This window comes from Acyrthosiphon pisum, chromosome A1 (genome assembly GCF_005508785.2).
Source record: "Acyrthosiphon pisum isolate AL4f chromosome A1, pea_aphid_22Mar2018_4r6ur, whole genome shotgun sequence".
Taxonomy (NCBI): domain Eukaryota; kingdom Metazoa; phylum Arthropoda; class Insecta; order Hemiptera; family Aphididae; genus Acyrthosiphon; species Acyrthosiphon pisum.
The window spans coordinates 29983433-30000750 of record NC_042494.1 but is presented as its reverse complement, the minus strand read 5'-3'; the positions used below and the strand labels follow the sequence as shown (position 1 = coordinate 30000750).

At 27.0% G+C, this 17318-nt stretch overlaps 1 protein-coding gene across 1 annotated transcript in view; it reads left to right on the top strand.

Annotated features, from left to right (window-relative positions):
• Nucleotides 1–1493: 1493 nt before the first annotated feature.
• LOC100569377 overlaps nt 1494–17318 on the top strand; it is an 81117-nt gene continuing 65292 nt past the window's right edge. The window contains exon 1 of the mRNA XM_029486912.1: nt 1494–1819. The gene's annotated coding sequence lies outside the window, so the exon portion shown is untranslated. The remainder of the gene's footprint in view (nt 1820–17318) is intronic.

The window sequence follows — 17318 nt, the reverse complement described above, 5'->3', positions numbered from 1 at the left end:
ATTCTTCCCAAACATATTATTACATATACGTATAATAAGGTCATAAAGTGTATAAATATTTATTTTAAGTTCATGTAGGCCTAAAAACCCATACCATAAAAACAAAAATGTGAAAATTTGTAATCTCGAAATATTCCATTGGAGACCTACTACTCTCATGGATCAATCAACGTGGGGGGAAGGGGGCAAAAGATACCTCAACTCCACTACCAAACACAACATTTTTTTCTCGAAGAAACTTATAACTCAACAAATGAATAGTTCATCTATGTATTTTTTAAGTACATTATTTATAAATAAATCATACAAAAAAAAAGAGACATTGTATAATAACTGTATACGGTACAGCTCAACAATACAAAATGTGTTAGAAAAACGTTTTAAATAATAGGTACCCGTGATACGTTTTAAATCAATTATAGCCCCTCTTTGTAGAAGTTCACTTTGAATATTGTAAAACTATAGATAGTATTACTAAACCTGTACTTACGTAGTTATGTATACATCTTATAGGGTCTTATAATATCATTTTATAGGTATAACGTACTGCCGATAACACATAATATCGTTTAAGACTTTATTCGTACAATGTGTAGGTACAATATAATATAGGTTATTACAGACAAGTTCCGATTATCGAATAAATTAAATCCAACTTGGGCCCCATTCTATACGTCATACAAATGTTAGTGTTCCTATATTACTTATCAAAGCTTTCCCGAGTTGTCTTTAATCCCAAACTAGTATAGATAAATAATTTTTGAAATAAGTCTAAATACGCCAAACAGTACCTAGGAACCATATTATTTATATGTGACAAGTAAAATTCTGTACGTTTCGCACCGTTCCTTATTTTATCTGAAAACATTATAAATATAGTTGCAACTTGCAGCTGTCTTAACAATTTATAGTATCTTTTTCGGTACAGGCGCAAAGTTTGTACGAACACTGGCGATAAAACAATCATTAGTTATACCCCTTCCTCGCAATTGGTATATTGAACGCGTTGATTTTGAACGTCTAATACCGCTGATTAATAAAAAATATGTAACAATTATCAGAAGATAAAAACTAAAAATGAAAATTATGAAAATCATGAACCATACCTTTTTTGCGTCGTTCGTCTTTCAAGGAAATATGACGTGAAATACATGGCCCTTGCATTTTCGGTGTGTAAAGTGCACGTGTGCACCCTGCACACTGCAGCACTCGATCCGGGTCTGATTACAGTGGTTGTCGTATCAGACGACCGCGACGACGGTGCACGATGGATACGGAGAGTGCAGCAGACTACAGTGCGTATTTTGGCGAGAAAAGTAGTACAGTTGTGTCAGGGGGTGATTTGATGGGGGGGGGGGGGGGGAGGAAGATGCGATAATAATTCCGATCAAATCAGACACGCAAATAGATATCGAAATGGGGTGGGTGGACAATGCGGGCCGGTCTACATGTGCTCTCATTTGTTATACAGCGTAACAGCCTCAGCCACATACGCTTAAACCGCGTGAGCGCTGAAAGCGGCCGTTTTCCCAAGAAGCACGCCGCCTCGTCGTTTCCGCGTTGTGGCCGTACGACGTTCAGTACCGTTCAAAATGCGTTAGGGTGTGCAGCGCGACGCCGGCGACCCGTAATCACCCCCTGAGTTATAGCGGTCATAACTTATTTCCACGATTCACGTGCGTTTGTTACCATTATTGCTATCGTTATTAATATACCTACGTATAAATTAAAAATATATATAAGCAGGCGGTGACGTCGACCGACTCGACCGCGGATTTGAAAAAAAAACATCCGAAATGGACTCGAGTACCGATTTTGGGTAAGGTGTAGTCATATAGTATTTCAAAAAGATTTATGATCATTTATTGACGCTCGTCAAAAATATAATTACCTTTTAAGCAGTAGGCTATGCACATGCATGACGATGAACTTCAAATTCTGAAAAAAAAAATAGGATGCAATTAAGATGGAAAAATAAATATAAATTTTGAAAATTAATACTGAATGGCGTCATTATTAGATAAGCAATTAATAAAATAATTGTATTATATTATATAGTATAGGTACCTATCCAAAACTCTAAAGTTACTCAACTGTCCAAGACTGGATCGTATTTAAAATCCAATATACATTAATTGTTTTTTTATTATAGACTATAGTGATAAACTTATAAACTGTTTAAAATCATGTGTTCAATTAGGCATATATAGGTACTAGAATAACACTGCAACCATTATATGATAAGAATTTTTTTATTATATTATGTAGTAACAAGACGTAATCATTTATATATTTTTAGACACATTAAAACGTATATCATAGCTTTTGAATCCATAATTTTGTATTTTGTATGATCATATTATTTTAGTAGTTTAAAATCACTGAAACTTTAATTATTTTTCACAATTTCATATAATTATAATCATCATTCCCAAAGAAAAGATTTACAGTAAATGTCATTTTTTATGCCTATATTTAATAGAGTATAAGACAAACAATTTTTTATCACAATATATATATTTTGTTTTACGACCGCTAATCTTAAAACTTTTTATATACCCTAGTAAATCAAGGTCATACAATTTATTCTGCTGCAATGATCTGCCATTCGTATTAAAATTAATGACTTATTCACTCCTGTATCTTACTTTTTTTTTTTACTCTAAATATTATTTGTATTAGCAACAATTTTAGACTATTTTTTGAATAAAAATACTTTTTATAAAATAAGTATACCCACCTAATAATCAGGAATACCCTGAAACATAAGTTTCAAGCATATTTTTTTTTAAAAGTGATAAAAATTGTTGAAAGAACTTCATTGTTAATTAAATCTTTACAATCATAAAATATATTACATATTTAATACAGTAACTAATTAGCTAATTAATGTTATTCAATTACATATATTTTAAAATAAAAATTGTATTTCGTATAATAATACGTCAAACACAGTAATATGTTATATTTATATAGTTTTATGATTTCTTCTTCCATAATCAATATAATGTTGGATAAACTATAATTTTAATTTAAAAATCGGAACTTGAAAATTATATGCAGAATGTAACAGAAAGAACTGATGGACTGCATGGATATTGTTACGGGTAAATTGTTCTACTATTTCTACATAGCACCTTGTATATGCTTACATTTGGTCTGAATCACGAAGCAGGATTTCATTCTATTCAATTGAGAAAAAAATTGTTTTCGTTTTACGTCAATACTTATGCTTTGGTCTTAAGAGGTTAGGGGTTAGAAAAAAAAATTGAATTAGGTTATGCATACAAATTTAAAATAAAATTAGTTATGTTTTTAATTTAAACTAAATATTTAAATATTTGTGAAAACAATATGAACTGACAATGAAACAACTTTTACTCACTATATATCTGTTAATGTAACTTATAATATGATTAGTTGAGTAAAAAGTAAATTAAGTTTTTAATTTTTTTTAGTGATTGAAGTTTATAATACTTAATGAAATGTCATATAGTACACGGTATTACATTTTTTTTATGGATTTCGGCAATTATTATGATGTCCTAATGAAAATTAACGGTTACGCGTGTTAGTTTCTTTTCGACTAGGTACTAAAACATAATCCTGTCTGTAAAGCAGCGTAGTTCTCTGTGTATCTTTAATAATGTCGCTCTTTATCTTTAAACATTATGGTGTGTAACATTTTGTATTATACGCAGGACGACAAATGAGGTTTCTGGTTTTGTTACGGAGATAACGACGACGACGACCTAAAGTAGACTAAAGTACGTTCTGGTGTAAACCGTTTGTCGAAAAGAAAGGGTGTTAGAGCAACTTCACGGCGTTTTACTGACCGTTGACCTAAATCTGTTGGTACCATTAGCTTAAAATGTATTTGTTTCTTTATTATCATACAGCCGGACTGATTTTTTATGCCTACATACTTGACTACTTTCAAAGATAAACCGGAATGGGCTAAATGCAAACAATGCGAAGCTTAAGCAAATTGTTAGTACTTGCAACAATATAATGTAAAATGTAAAATTGTAATAGATGTTTTATGAAAAGTAATGTATGTAGTATGCAAATTGCAAATACACAATTTTTTTTTGTTACTATAATTATTTGTTTATCAGTTAATTGGTTGCACTAGAAATTAATTGTACTATTACTGTTTGCTCTGAAGAGAATATTAAAAGTGTACCGATGTAGGAAATGGAAGGAAACCCGGATCTATTGCGATTACATTTGTCATTTGTATTGTGAATATTCAATTTGAAAACCATGATAAATAATTGAATTAGTAAACTGAATCTGAGTGATTCAAACCTTATGCGCTTAAAATTCTTCATAATATAAATTTTTCCATAAAACTACTTTTGAGTTAACCAATTAATATGAAAATTTTAATGTCTATAACATTATAGACCAAATTTTTAATAGTCTAATATTTAAAAATCTTTTAACACTATTTGAGTGAAAAAGAAGGTTAAAAAAAATGATTTCACAGTTTATTATAATTTTTTTTTTTAGACGAAAATGAACTATGAAAGTAATAAAATAATTAATTCAAAAACAGAAGAACATTACTAATCTACTACTAATCACTACTAATCTATTGTCATCAATACAATCATGGGATTTTAAATTGGAATAAACACTTATTTTGCATTTTTACTTTCAATGCTTTAGGAAAACGCTTATTGGATATTACAGAATGGTATCACAGTTTGAGTGTACCTACATCTAATCAATGTACCGAAAAATCGATTAATTACAAAATTTCCTACATATGTATCGTGGGCTCGTATCCAACAACGGCACCAGACTTCCGTTATTCATTATTGGTTCTTAGTAAAAGCCAATTGATTGCCGAGATCATTCATTTTGGTTTTCTGGCAATTTCTTTTTACGAGCTCATTCCGAAAAACGTCAAGATTTCCACCAGTATCCGCTTCCCTATCAAATCACTTACACATATCCAACTTGATATATTCGTTCAATTATCTCTGAAACACCAACGCATAGAATTCTTCTACATTAGTATCATGTAAGATGAAATTCGATTTTCATCCCCATAATCGTTACATATAAAATTATGCTACATTGTGGTCTGTACAAATTAGGAGAAGATTAGGTATATAATAAATAAATACTTTTCATGAAGAACACTATGACGATTAAATTACAATTAATTAAACGATTATGCATTATTAAATTATCAAATTGAATTGGACAGTTGTAGTTGGTCCTACGAATATTTTTGAATAATTATAACGTTTAGTTTAAAATTGCTCGAAATGTTAACAGAGTCTTTTACGTTTGGATTATATTTGTTTAAAAGTAATTTTAAAATAGTTTAGCATATTTAAATAGAAAAATATACATAAATTATGTATTTTTTATTATTATTAGCTCTTAACATTTTTAATTTAAACGAGATTGGTTGCATCATTTACTTACAATAATAGTTTTTTTTCTTAATACCTTCCAAAAAGATACAATTAATTAACCTTTAAAAGTCAAATAATTATGTTTTGCGTAACCGTTCGTATTTGAAGAATATCAATAGTAATGGAAGATGTTCTTAACGGTAAATAAAAAAAATGTAAATTTAGCTTAAAAATTAAATATATTTACTTCGTATTATTACATCGTAATAATTTACCGTTTATTAGTGTATAAATAATTTGTATTATTGATGATTTGCTAAAGATAAATTAGACACCTAAAATACATAATAGAATATGATAGATGTACCTATGACGTTAAAAAATACAGGAGGCAAAACATTTTCATGCATTAAATGTAAGTACTAAATTGAAAATGAGTATTTTTTTAAATAAAAAAGGTGAATATACAAACATGTGATACTGTATAATTAAAATCACATACCTATTCAATCGAAATAATTAGTGAACATGTTCAACTGTATAATAATTAATATTATGTATTATCCATCGCCCGTATAATTTAACTGTAAATTAAGGCACAATACAAATTTAAAATTTATATAATGTTATATTACGATTTATTTTATCGTAATAGTATAAAATATTACGTACTGATGTACAGAGTACCTATTTATGAAATTCGTTTAAACAATCTTTCTTAAATATAAATAGTTAGTAGTTGTGAATAGCTGTATTATTTTATCATATCTATATCTTATATTATGAAATATGAGTACACTAACTTATGTAGACAAGTTTTCTTCGTTATTTTGATAAATTGTTCTGTAGGAGTAGCATAGTTAATATATTTAATAGTTATACTCTTTATTTAAGCGAATTAATTTAAAAATGAATTAAAACGTATGTCTTGGAACGTGGATAATTTATTGTTTAGTTAGGTACTCAAAAAGAAATTTAAACTAAACATTACGTATTTTCGTTTATCGGTTAAGCATATTAAGTCATGTAACAACAATATATTATATTGCATTTTTATTGTAAATAAATCAATAATATTTTTGAGTTATTAAGTCTAAATATTCAAAATGTCGAAAAATAAAAATAAAAAAAAAAAAATTATAAAAATACTTAATATTAAAAGTGAAGCCGAGAAAGAACATTATAACACAGTTGTAATTTTTATATCCACAAAATATGTTAAAACTAAACACATGGGATCAATAAGTTTACAATTCATTAATTATTTAAAAATTAGTCGATAACAGTCCCCTACGGTATGCATTCCGATCCTTTACGTGTATTGTGTAGTAAATACGGAATATCACTTATTTATACTATGATTTATAGTTAAGGATATATTGTATAATAGAATTCCTTGTGAAATATTTCAAAAATATTCGATTCTGTTTATATCAGAGCCATTAGAGGCATGCACTGCATTTATTGATAATTAGTTAATTAATATATTCGTAGAAATCGAACACGGTTTTGTTTATCTATTGGTGTACATGACCGACTTTTGGTGAAATCACGTGTTTGGCGCCAACTAATTATACATTTTGTTTTTGTTATTGGCTCTTAAAATAAAAACATTAAATTTCAGCTTTGTACATTACGTATCAAATAATTTCGAGTCTGTCCATTATTATACAATACAAAGGTAAAATGCTGTATATTTTTTTTATTGTATATATTGTTAATTATATGTAATTTCTACTAACATTAATATTATAATTATCATAAACAAAATTTTTAAATTGTATTATATAGGTCGGTCTTCCTTAGGAAAGCTAATATATTTGATATGTTTTCGATGCCTGGTCCTAATGCTTCGTTCATGTTGGGTGGAATATTGAATTTTCTGTATTGATGGTCGGTGTATTGATAGCACTCTGTTATTAAATGTTTTACTGTTAGAGTAACTCCACAGACTGTGCATTGAGTGGGCTCCTCTTTGGTCATAAGGAACTTGTGAGCCAGCCTTGTGAATAGGCTATAGCCTATTCGAAGACGATTGATTAGAATTTTTTCTCTTCTGCTGAGATTCGGGTCTTGCCAGTTTAGAATTGTGTTTTTTGTTTCTCTGAGTTTGGTTCATTGTTTCAACCAGTGCATTTGCCATTTTATTTAAATTTTGTTTTTAATATGAGTTTTGATGTCGTCATATGTTACGATATCCAGAAGTTGTATATGGTTGTCTGGTTGTGCCGCTTCCTTCGCTGCTTGGTTCGCCATTTCGTTCCCTTTTATATATTTGCGTGACCCGACACCCAAATGAAAGTGATATTTATTCTTCCCCTAAGTTTTAATTCGTTGGTTTTTTCTTTAATAAAACTGTTATAATATGATCTACATAAACACAATTGAGGCATAGAATTACTTATTTTTGATTCTATTTAAAATTATTTTCGGTAAACCCTGCAATAATACGATTATAAAGTAAACGTGATCTTTAATCTTAAAATAAAATATAATACTGTGTTAAACCAACAATAAAGAAATCGTAGAATTGTGTCATCTTTAATTTGGTATTTGGATCAAATATTCGGTAGTCATATGTCACTGTATTATCAACTCACATGTGCAGTCAAGTTTAATCAAACGAAATATCATAAAAATAATGTGCCGTTCCTTATTAAATAATATCTACATGTTCATATCGCTGTACTTAAGCTAATTGTATAATGACTGTTTATTTAAAAGCTGTGAGACTTTCAACAATTATTATTAAATCGTTCGATCGCAAAATACCAACTAAGGAGAAAAGTAAATAATTTTTACATAAATAATACATTTTAGTTTATATTATGCGATATAGATGGATACAGAATATTATTCATTTCCGGGTAAATGTTAATAATACAACGATAACCAACAGGACGTTTGTAATATGTTCAACAGCTTTTCTTATGTAAATTTTCAGTAGGTACCTACGTTTGTTTCTGACTTTTGGCATAACATATACATTATAACATTCTTTTTTTTTCAATGTTCAAACTATTATGGTTAAGACATTTACAATGGATGGTTAATTTACCGAGTATTAACTAACATATATTTGGCACAGGTTTGTATAAACGTAGAATAATTAAAATTCATTGTCGGCCATTTGGCAACTGCAGAAAGCAGATTTATCTTTTCCAAATTACATTTCAGACCCTAATATCTCAAATTCTCAATGATATGTGTTTGTCTCGAGAAGTTCGTTGCCTTTAATACCCATTGAGATTTCCAATTCAGAGGGATATTGAACTTATTTACAACTAATATAAAATGTTTTTAGAAGTTTTATATAACTTTATATTTGTGTGCATCGTATAATAAATTATTTTGAATATGCAAGTTTTTAGTTATTAATAAATATAAAATATTTAATTAATATACATAAATAGGTACTTTATTCAAATTGTCATAATTTTTATAAAAATCTAAATTTGTAAGTTAAACTATTCTCATTCAATGTAATCGGCATTAAATAAAAATATTTGTATTAAAATCGTATTGTATCAGTTTAAATAGATGCCTACCTTGCTAAAGTTAAACGATAAACACAACATCAACTCTAATGAAGAACAAACAAAAGAAAAATTAAGGAAAAACGGGAATTTTTACGCAAAATCTGTTTTCGAGAAAATTGATTTTGGTTTTTGGTGTCACTTTAAAACGAATCACTGTAGATACATGCAATTTTCACTGGTTGTTTATATTTCCATTTTCTATACATGATCAATTTTTCAAAATATCTTGATTTGTTTTGAGCTGTTTATCAAATTTAAAATTGAATAATTATTTTGTAATTAAAAATTTATAAAATGTTCAACTTTTATATCTAAGGATTAAAAATTTAAAACAAGATTCCACGTAAATATTTAATTCTGTTGCCAAAAATTACTATAGAAATACATAAGCACAGTTTATTTTTATAGTCATTTTAATTTCCAATTTAGACGAAATTACATATTAAAAAACCTGGAATAACTATTTTAGTTATTTTGTTGTGATTGTATAATATTATTTGTGGGTACTTGAAACTTCTAAAGTATACTATTATATATCTATGATAGTACCACGGTTTGTTGTTGATGTATAACGCGTTACCTAATGGATATTGTGATATGATTCATTTGGAATTTATTATTGATACCTATCATAGGTAAATTTTTTTTAAATACCATAGATAAGTATACCTATCATAGGTATGTCTAATATCTAGACTGACAAACCGTCTCCGCTCAGAATCGTTTTTCTTATACAGTGATATTACAGTAGAAGCCGCTTATTAGAAACAATTTTGGGACCAAAGTGAAATGTGTCAATTAACCGATTGTTTCTAATAAGCGATTTAAATGTCCTAATATACGGGCGATCCGTCCTGGTACATTTTGTTTCAATAACGCGATTGTATCAATAATTCGTGTTTCTAATAAGCGGCTTCTACTGTATATCATTGAATTCAAATATCCATACTATCCATTATACAGTGACCCACTTGTAACCTACTGTACAGCAGAGCGACATCCACTTACCCACCTTTTTTAAATTGCAATATGTAACTTAGGTACCTACTCATAAATTGGATTAACATTGAAATATCGTTAAAAAGCCAGCGCACAAACACGGCGGTAATGTTCTTAACTAAAGTTTGATAATAGATAAATTAACTATAATATTAAAGCTGGCAATACAAGATTGTTCCTGCAGAGCGTAAATAGGCCAGTGAGAGATAGCAAATAGTGCGCAGACATAATAACAATTTAAGGAAAGTATGATAAAAATATATAATTATTAGATTGAATTAACTTTCCACTGATGTGTGTATTTTTTTTGTGTGTGTCTAAAACTCTAAAGACACTTTTTCTGGTAGAAAAAAGTATACTTCGATAATCAACTTCGATAGAGGGTTTACAGTAGAAAATTGGTTCTAGTTGGTGTATATTTGGAAGTTGAAAATTAAAATTCTTATAAACAATTGTTGGGGGGGGGGGGGGTGATATTTTAATTCTATAATCTAATTTGGAAAAATTTACCACGCGAAGTTAACAAAATTCCCGTACATTAATACATATAATTAAGTAAAGTGTTATTACTTTTTGTCGTTTGAATAATGTTATTACTAATAAGACGTAATAACCTACATTTACAAAATTTATGACGGTATTATTACTGGTGTTACTTATCAGTAAGAGACGTAGAAATTGTCATTGAATGTAATATGTATTTGTTCATTAGATACTAATAATATAACTAAAAAAAGCTTTTAGGAAGTTAGGTTTCATAAATAGGAATTTAGTAAAATAAATTACTTTAATAGCAATATCCAAAAACATATTATTATGAAATATAGGTACTTGCAAGTAATATAAACCGTCTTCGTTCAGAATCGTTTTTCGTATACAATTAATCATTGAATTCAAATTTAACACATACATTACTGTGACTTACTCAATGACAAGGTTAAACTCGACATCTAATACCTTACAGCAGTGGTTACCTAATTTTCTATAAAAAAAAAAAACGTTAATATTGTCACTGCAACAATATAAAATAAATTATTATATTGAAATTTATAAAAAAAAATGAGACAAGATATTTCATAGAACACTGTTTTTAAGCTCATTATATTATTACACTGTATGATGGATTTGACTTTTTAAAATTTCAAAAGATTATATTTTGGTTGTTTTCAATAGATACCTAACAACCACTAACAAAATTATATTCAATATTAACTTGAATAGGTACTTACGTAGATTATACTCGTATTCATAAGACCAATTCCTCGTATTTGGATATAAAATCGATTTATTAATAAATACAAAATTAAATATAAGTACATGATTATATATTTTAAATATTATAAAACTGGAAATTATGGCGTTAAAAGTATTTGGTAATATCTCTCCGGGCTATTGCCCACCCACCACGTAGTCATAAAACTTAAATTTCTGTACAGGGCCGTTAAACGAGTTCGAATAATTATTTCTTTGTGTGAAATGTAAAAAAATTAAACAGTAAAAGCTTAGAAATTTCTATATATATATACTATTTGTATAGTCCCAGATATTTTAAAATTTAAAGTGCTTATTAATGTGGTTTTTGAAATATAAAACCATAGGCTGGAAAGGAGGGGATGTTAGGAAAAATTAAAAGTTTTTATATTCATTTAGTATTGCATTAATTAAGTTATTACGTATATTGATTAAAAATAAATATAATATGTTTGAAAAAAATTAAAGCTGGTTTTAAAATATTTCTATTATAAACTAATAAGGAACAACTAATTAAAAGTTGCGGTTAATACATTGATGTTAGTACACACAAAATTGAACGAAGAACTTCCTTTAAATTAAAAATAATTACAGGAATGTTTATAGTATAATAACACTGCATTTTCAAATATTATACTTTCATTATAGATAAATTAATTACTTTAATTTATTAATATGCAAAATGTAGTTACTCGTCGACTATGGTAATACATTATAGCAGTTTAGCTAATATGTATTATTAGATTAATATCTAATATTTATCCAACACCTATTTCATATTTTTAATCAGCGTTTAATTAGGTACCTAGATAATATAATATTTATTTTTAGTTATACAAATATTATGATTTTATGAAAAAAGAACATAATATTTAAAAATTTCTTTTCGTTGTTAAAAGCAATGAAGGAAGTACCTAATAAAGATACGATAAAGTAACATCTTATAATTATTTATTATAATATTTTATATATTATTATCTACTCTAAAATAATTAAATATAAGTTAAATCACAATGTGCATTGTTATGAAGCCGTACTGCATGTTTAGCTACGATGCATAGGTAACTAACAATAATAATTAGGACGCTTCTATAAAAATGTTGTCCTCTAAAACTGTAGGGATGCACAAAACTATTATCAATGAGCTTTTCTACGAAACTCATACCTGTTTCAAAGTGTTATTTTTGTATGCAAAAGTTTATCTTAACCGAGTGACTCATCAGAGATAACTGTTATAACTGAGCATGACTGCGACGTACAGCTCTACACAAACCGTGTGATGTGGATGACTGATGAGGAATTTAGAATAGCTAATAATCCACTACGTCAAATCTTCTCCTGCTATTTAAGAAAACAATAGTACTGTATTTATCTGAATCATTTGCAGACTACGTGCAACGTTAACTCTTCTCCATGTCGACTTATCACTATAAGTTACAGCATTTCCGTAGTGTATATTATACTTTGGCAAAGATTATCGTATATAAACCATAAAAAGCTGTCCTAAATGGTGTGAATTTTATTTTTATCATTTTATAGATTATGGGTTAGCTGGATAATGAAAACACGCTCATCTAAATGTTTTTTTATCATCTGTAATATTTTAATACTTTTACTATATGCTTACATACAACATACATACATAGTGTTTGACATTGATTTGTTAATCTGTTGTAACAATTTTTTTTCGCTATACATTTAAAATAATATTATATTTATTTGTCAAAGATTTAAAATGATTGGTCAATAATACAATTCAGTTGATAATAATAAATATGCAATAGGTTTGTTATATTAATTTTTTTTTACTATTAAATGGTTAATTTTTGTTTAGAATAGTAATTTATGCATCTAGACTCTAGAGTCTACATAGAACAATTAAGTTATATTAACATAATAATATAATATCATTGATAATATGTAGGTAGAACTTCTAGAGGTACCTACTGTAATACCTTAAGAAGTATTGAATTCAAAAGATAAACTTAAGTCCTAGTATTTCTATAAATATTTCAGCGAAACCGATGAAATACAATTGGGATCGCATGAAAGAGTAGATACATATGATACTCATAAATATATAATTGTTAGTCTCAAGAGATTATAGGGGAATATATACACCAATAATATACACCATCCAAAATGTACTTCACACCTATAATGATTTATATGTTTTATATATATATAATATGCCATTCTTTAAGATTCGATATGAAGAATAATTGATAAGCTGCTTCACTTAAATAGGGTATTTTTTGTAAAACGGTAATAAAGTGCAATAACAATAAATTAATATCTAACAATACTAAAAAAAAAATACTCTGGATAGAAATCGAGAAAAGTAAATTTATTATATAATATTCTTAAATTATTATGCATCCTTTGATATGTTGCAAATATAATCTTTATTATTTTATAAAGCCATAAAGGTAGGTACTATTTAAGACTTAAGTGGTTCAAGGTTACATATTAACACTGTTTATTTAATACATCAAATTTATTCAATATTTTGAATAAAATATGCATTTTACACAATTTTAATATTAGTTTTATAATAACTGATAAAATAATAAATCATAATTCCGATATCATACATAGTTTAATAAATAACATAATTTTACTCTATTATACATGATGACTGACAAGTTTCAATATTTTTTGTCTGGTATAGTCAGTATCCTCGGAGTTTATTTGAGGGGTTCTAGTGTATCTTTATTTCAGGTAGGTAATTACATAATTTTAATTATTTTTATGAAATGTATTCGCCTTATTTAAATATGATATGAGAATGGCTGTAGTATATATCACTATTGTGCAATTAAATTAAATTTTATTTCAACATTTTTATTTTATTGTGTTATGCATAAAAATCCTGAAATCGTATTCAATTCTATCGTATAACTTCATACAATATCTTTATTTATTATAAATTCTTGTTTCTACAATGAAATATTAAATAAAATATTAACCTACTTTATATTTGCATTAAGTACATTTTATATTAAATTCAAGATGTCTAAATATTACCTGTAAATAAGGTATGTACTAAAAAGTAAATAGTTAAGGAAAATAAATAAGTACTGAATTTTGTGTGTGATTTGCTAACCTAAATGAAAGCTAATATTCATTATTTTTATTATTGTAATATTTTTAAACGAAATTTAATTTATCCGAAAATGGTAAATATTTTGTTAATATTGGAGTGCTCACATTTAGGTATTTACCATTTATTTACAGTGTACCTATACTCTATGTTTATGTTCAAATCTCTTGACCTATTAAATCTATTGCCAAATTAAAGTATATTCATTACGTAATTAAAAGAAAAATGGTGTTATGTGGGTACTAAATGGTTTTTGAAAACCATTAAATATATCAAATGGTTATGAATTGTGTTTTTATAAAATTATGAAAAGTGAATTAGTTTATTATTTATATTATAATAATGTGAATGTCTCAAACAATTAAAAATTAAAATATACTTAGTATTCCAAAAACATCCATATAGCTTGTACATTTGATCTATAGATTGTACTTTGCAGATTTTGTGTTCTATTATCACAAATGTTTTATAAACTTACGATAAAATACAGAAAATACATGTTAAATAAATGCCACTATATTAGATTTTGACTAAGGAATGCTCAGAATCGTTTTCAGAATAAGATGATTTATTATTGCTTTGAAATGTAATAATACAAAAAACTACGGTTCTATTTCGAATTGTTCCGAAGTATTATGGGTGACTAACACAACATTATTGCAAAATTTCAAGTCTCTGTGTGACCCTGTGTCTCTGTCTAGTTTTTTGATATTATTCTTAGATTTATTCACAATTTTTTACTAAAAATAAGATACAATCTATGACGTGAAATTTCGAAGCTTCAAGAGGAGGATCAAATCTCTAGTGATAGTCAGATGAATAAATTATTTAATATTGGCTTAATGGTTTTACAATTAGGCATATATTTAATTCCAATAAATTCGATTATTTTATGTTTCTTCAAGGGAAAAAAATAGTTGTTTAAATATAGTATTACATTCTTTAACACTTCCAGAAATATCACTCATTTATATTCAGAGGAATAAATACTCTCAGACATTAATGGTGAAGGGGCTTCAAATATTCATAATTTTATCTTGATATTAAACATTATAATATTCATTGTTTAATGGACAAATGAAATTGTGTGGAGTGCATTTTGGGAGGACATGAGCTACTCTTATATTTTGGTCAACGTTTCTATTACCTACCTAAATGCCCTTTGTTACTTTGTCGAATGATGTTTTTAAATATTTAATTAATTAACGTAGGTAAAATAATGGCGTTAACCTAGTCGGCTAACATTGTGTTGGTTAACCAACTGTGTACAAATATATTGTATAAATAAAGTTAACGAAAAAACGTACTTTTGTATGAAAACCATTTACTTTATCCTCAATTTTATTGTTGTCAGTTTCAAAGTAATGTATTCTTTATAAAGTTACACTTTCTTCAATAATATTGTTCGTTTCGTTGTTTTTCACGTCTTGTAAAATATACAAAATGATTGAGCATTGTATATGTTTACTTAAAGACCGGTAAGGTATAGTCAGTATCGTAATATTTTAATTTTATAATTTAATTAAAAATTTAAAAAATAATCGGACGATCAAGTTATAGAATTATGTATGGAACAAGGATTTTAAAGTGCTTGGTATGGTAAGTAACAGGCAAAAAAAATAGGTTAGCCTTAGTTTTAAAACGTGCTGGTCGACTACAAAGGAAGATGACACATTATGATAACGTTTCAGCTGCAATGAAGATCCATAGCCTTGAGGTAACTTGAAGTGTACACAAAATATGAAAATAATTGATTAGTTTTATTTCTTATATTTATAGACATTTTTTACATAGTGTACTAGTGGAGTGAATGTTAATTAATAGTGTGTGTTTTCTATAATTTTTTTTTCTTAAAACGCTAACTTTAGATGATTAAAAAGAAAAACTTGTTAAGCGTAAATAAACACATTTATATACGTTTATCAATGTTTTCAGTTCTCATTGAAAATATTACAAAAACTAGAAAAATCACGGTATGGGAATGAATGAAATTATCTGACCAATATTGTGCTTATAATTAAATCACATCCATCAAATTGTTTGGTGTTGAAACTTTTTGATTATAAAGTGATAATGTAAAGGTACAATGATTTAAGGAAATAGTTTACTAGGTGCATGTTTTACCGATTAATTTACTATTAATAAAAACAAATTATAGAATATTTAATATAATACATATATATTTGGAAGACGTGTTCTTTTTGTTTGTTAGTGATTTATAATTAAACTGAATGCTTTATATTTTTTAATAAAAATTAAAACTTTCAGACTTCAGTAATGTATCTAATGATTTTCAAATCTACAACTTAGTTTAATATTAGAATAAAACAAACACTTTTTATTGAAACTGTTGGATATTCCAATATTTACTAACTTTAAAAAAAACAAGGCAATGGAGTTTCTATATTCTCGCTTTATGAAAAAAGTAAGAACGTCGAGGGAAATTATTTATAAATATTTAAAACATTTTATTTGATTACAACAATGATGATGAAAAACGTTCTTTTCTTTAAAAAATGTGATCTCTGAATTTACTTAATTGTGTATTTAAATATTTAAAAATATTAGATTTTAAAACTTCTATTTATATACATATATTTTTATATAATCAGAAAGTATTGATAGATATTAATTAGTATAATAATATTCTGTACCATAGGTAATCCTATGCTATGTACAATTTTAATGGTAAGCGAAAATATTTTATTTCGTTGCTAAATATTGCATTTAATGAAAAAAATTGAAAAATGCCTTTATTATTTATATATAATTAAGTTATTAGTTATAACATGTTGTAAGTTTGGAACTCACTCCAGAATTATTTTGTACTTTGAAAAAGGTGGCTCATCCTATACACTGGATACTTGCGTCAATATAGTAAGTTGTAAAAGTTTATTTTCCACAAATAATGTAATCTATCCTAAATAGAGTAATACATTGGACGGGTGAAGTTAATAGGTACCGCTTGTGTTTCATTAAAACTAACGGTATATTTTGCTAGTATTAAAAATTTGTTGTTATTATTATTATTTTTTTAAATACTTATTATCC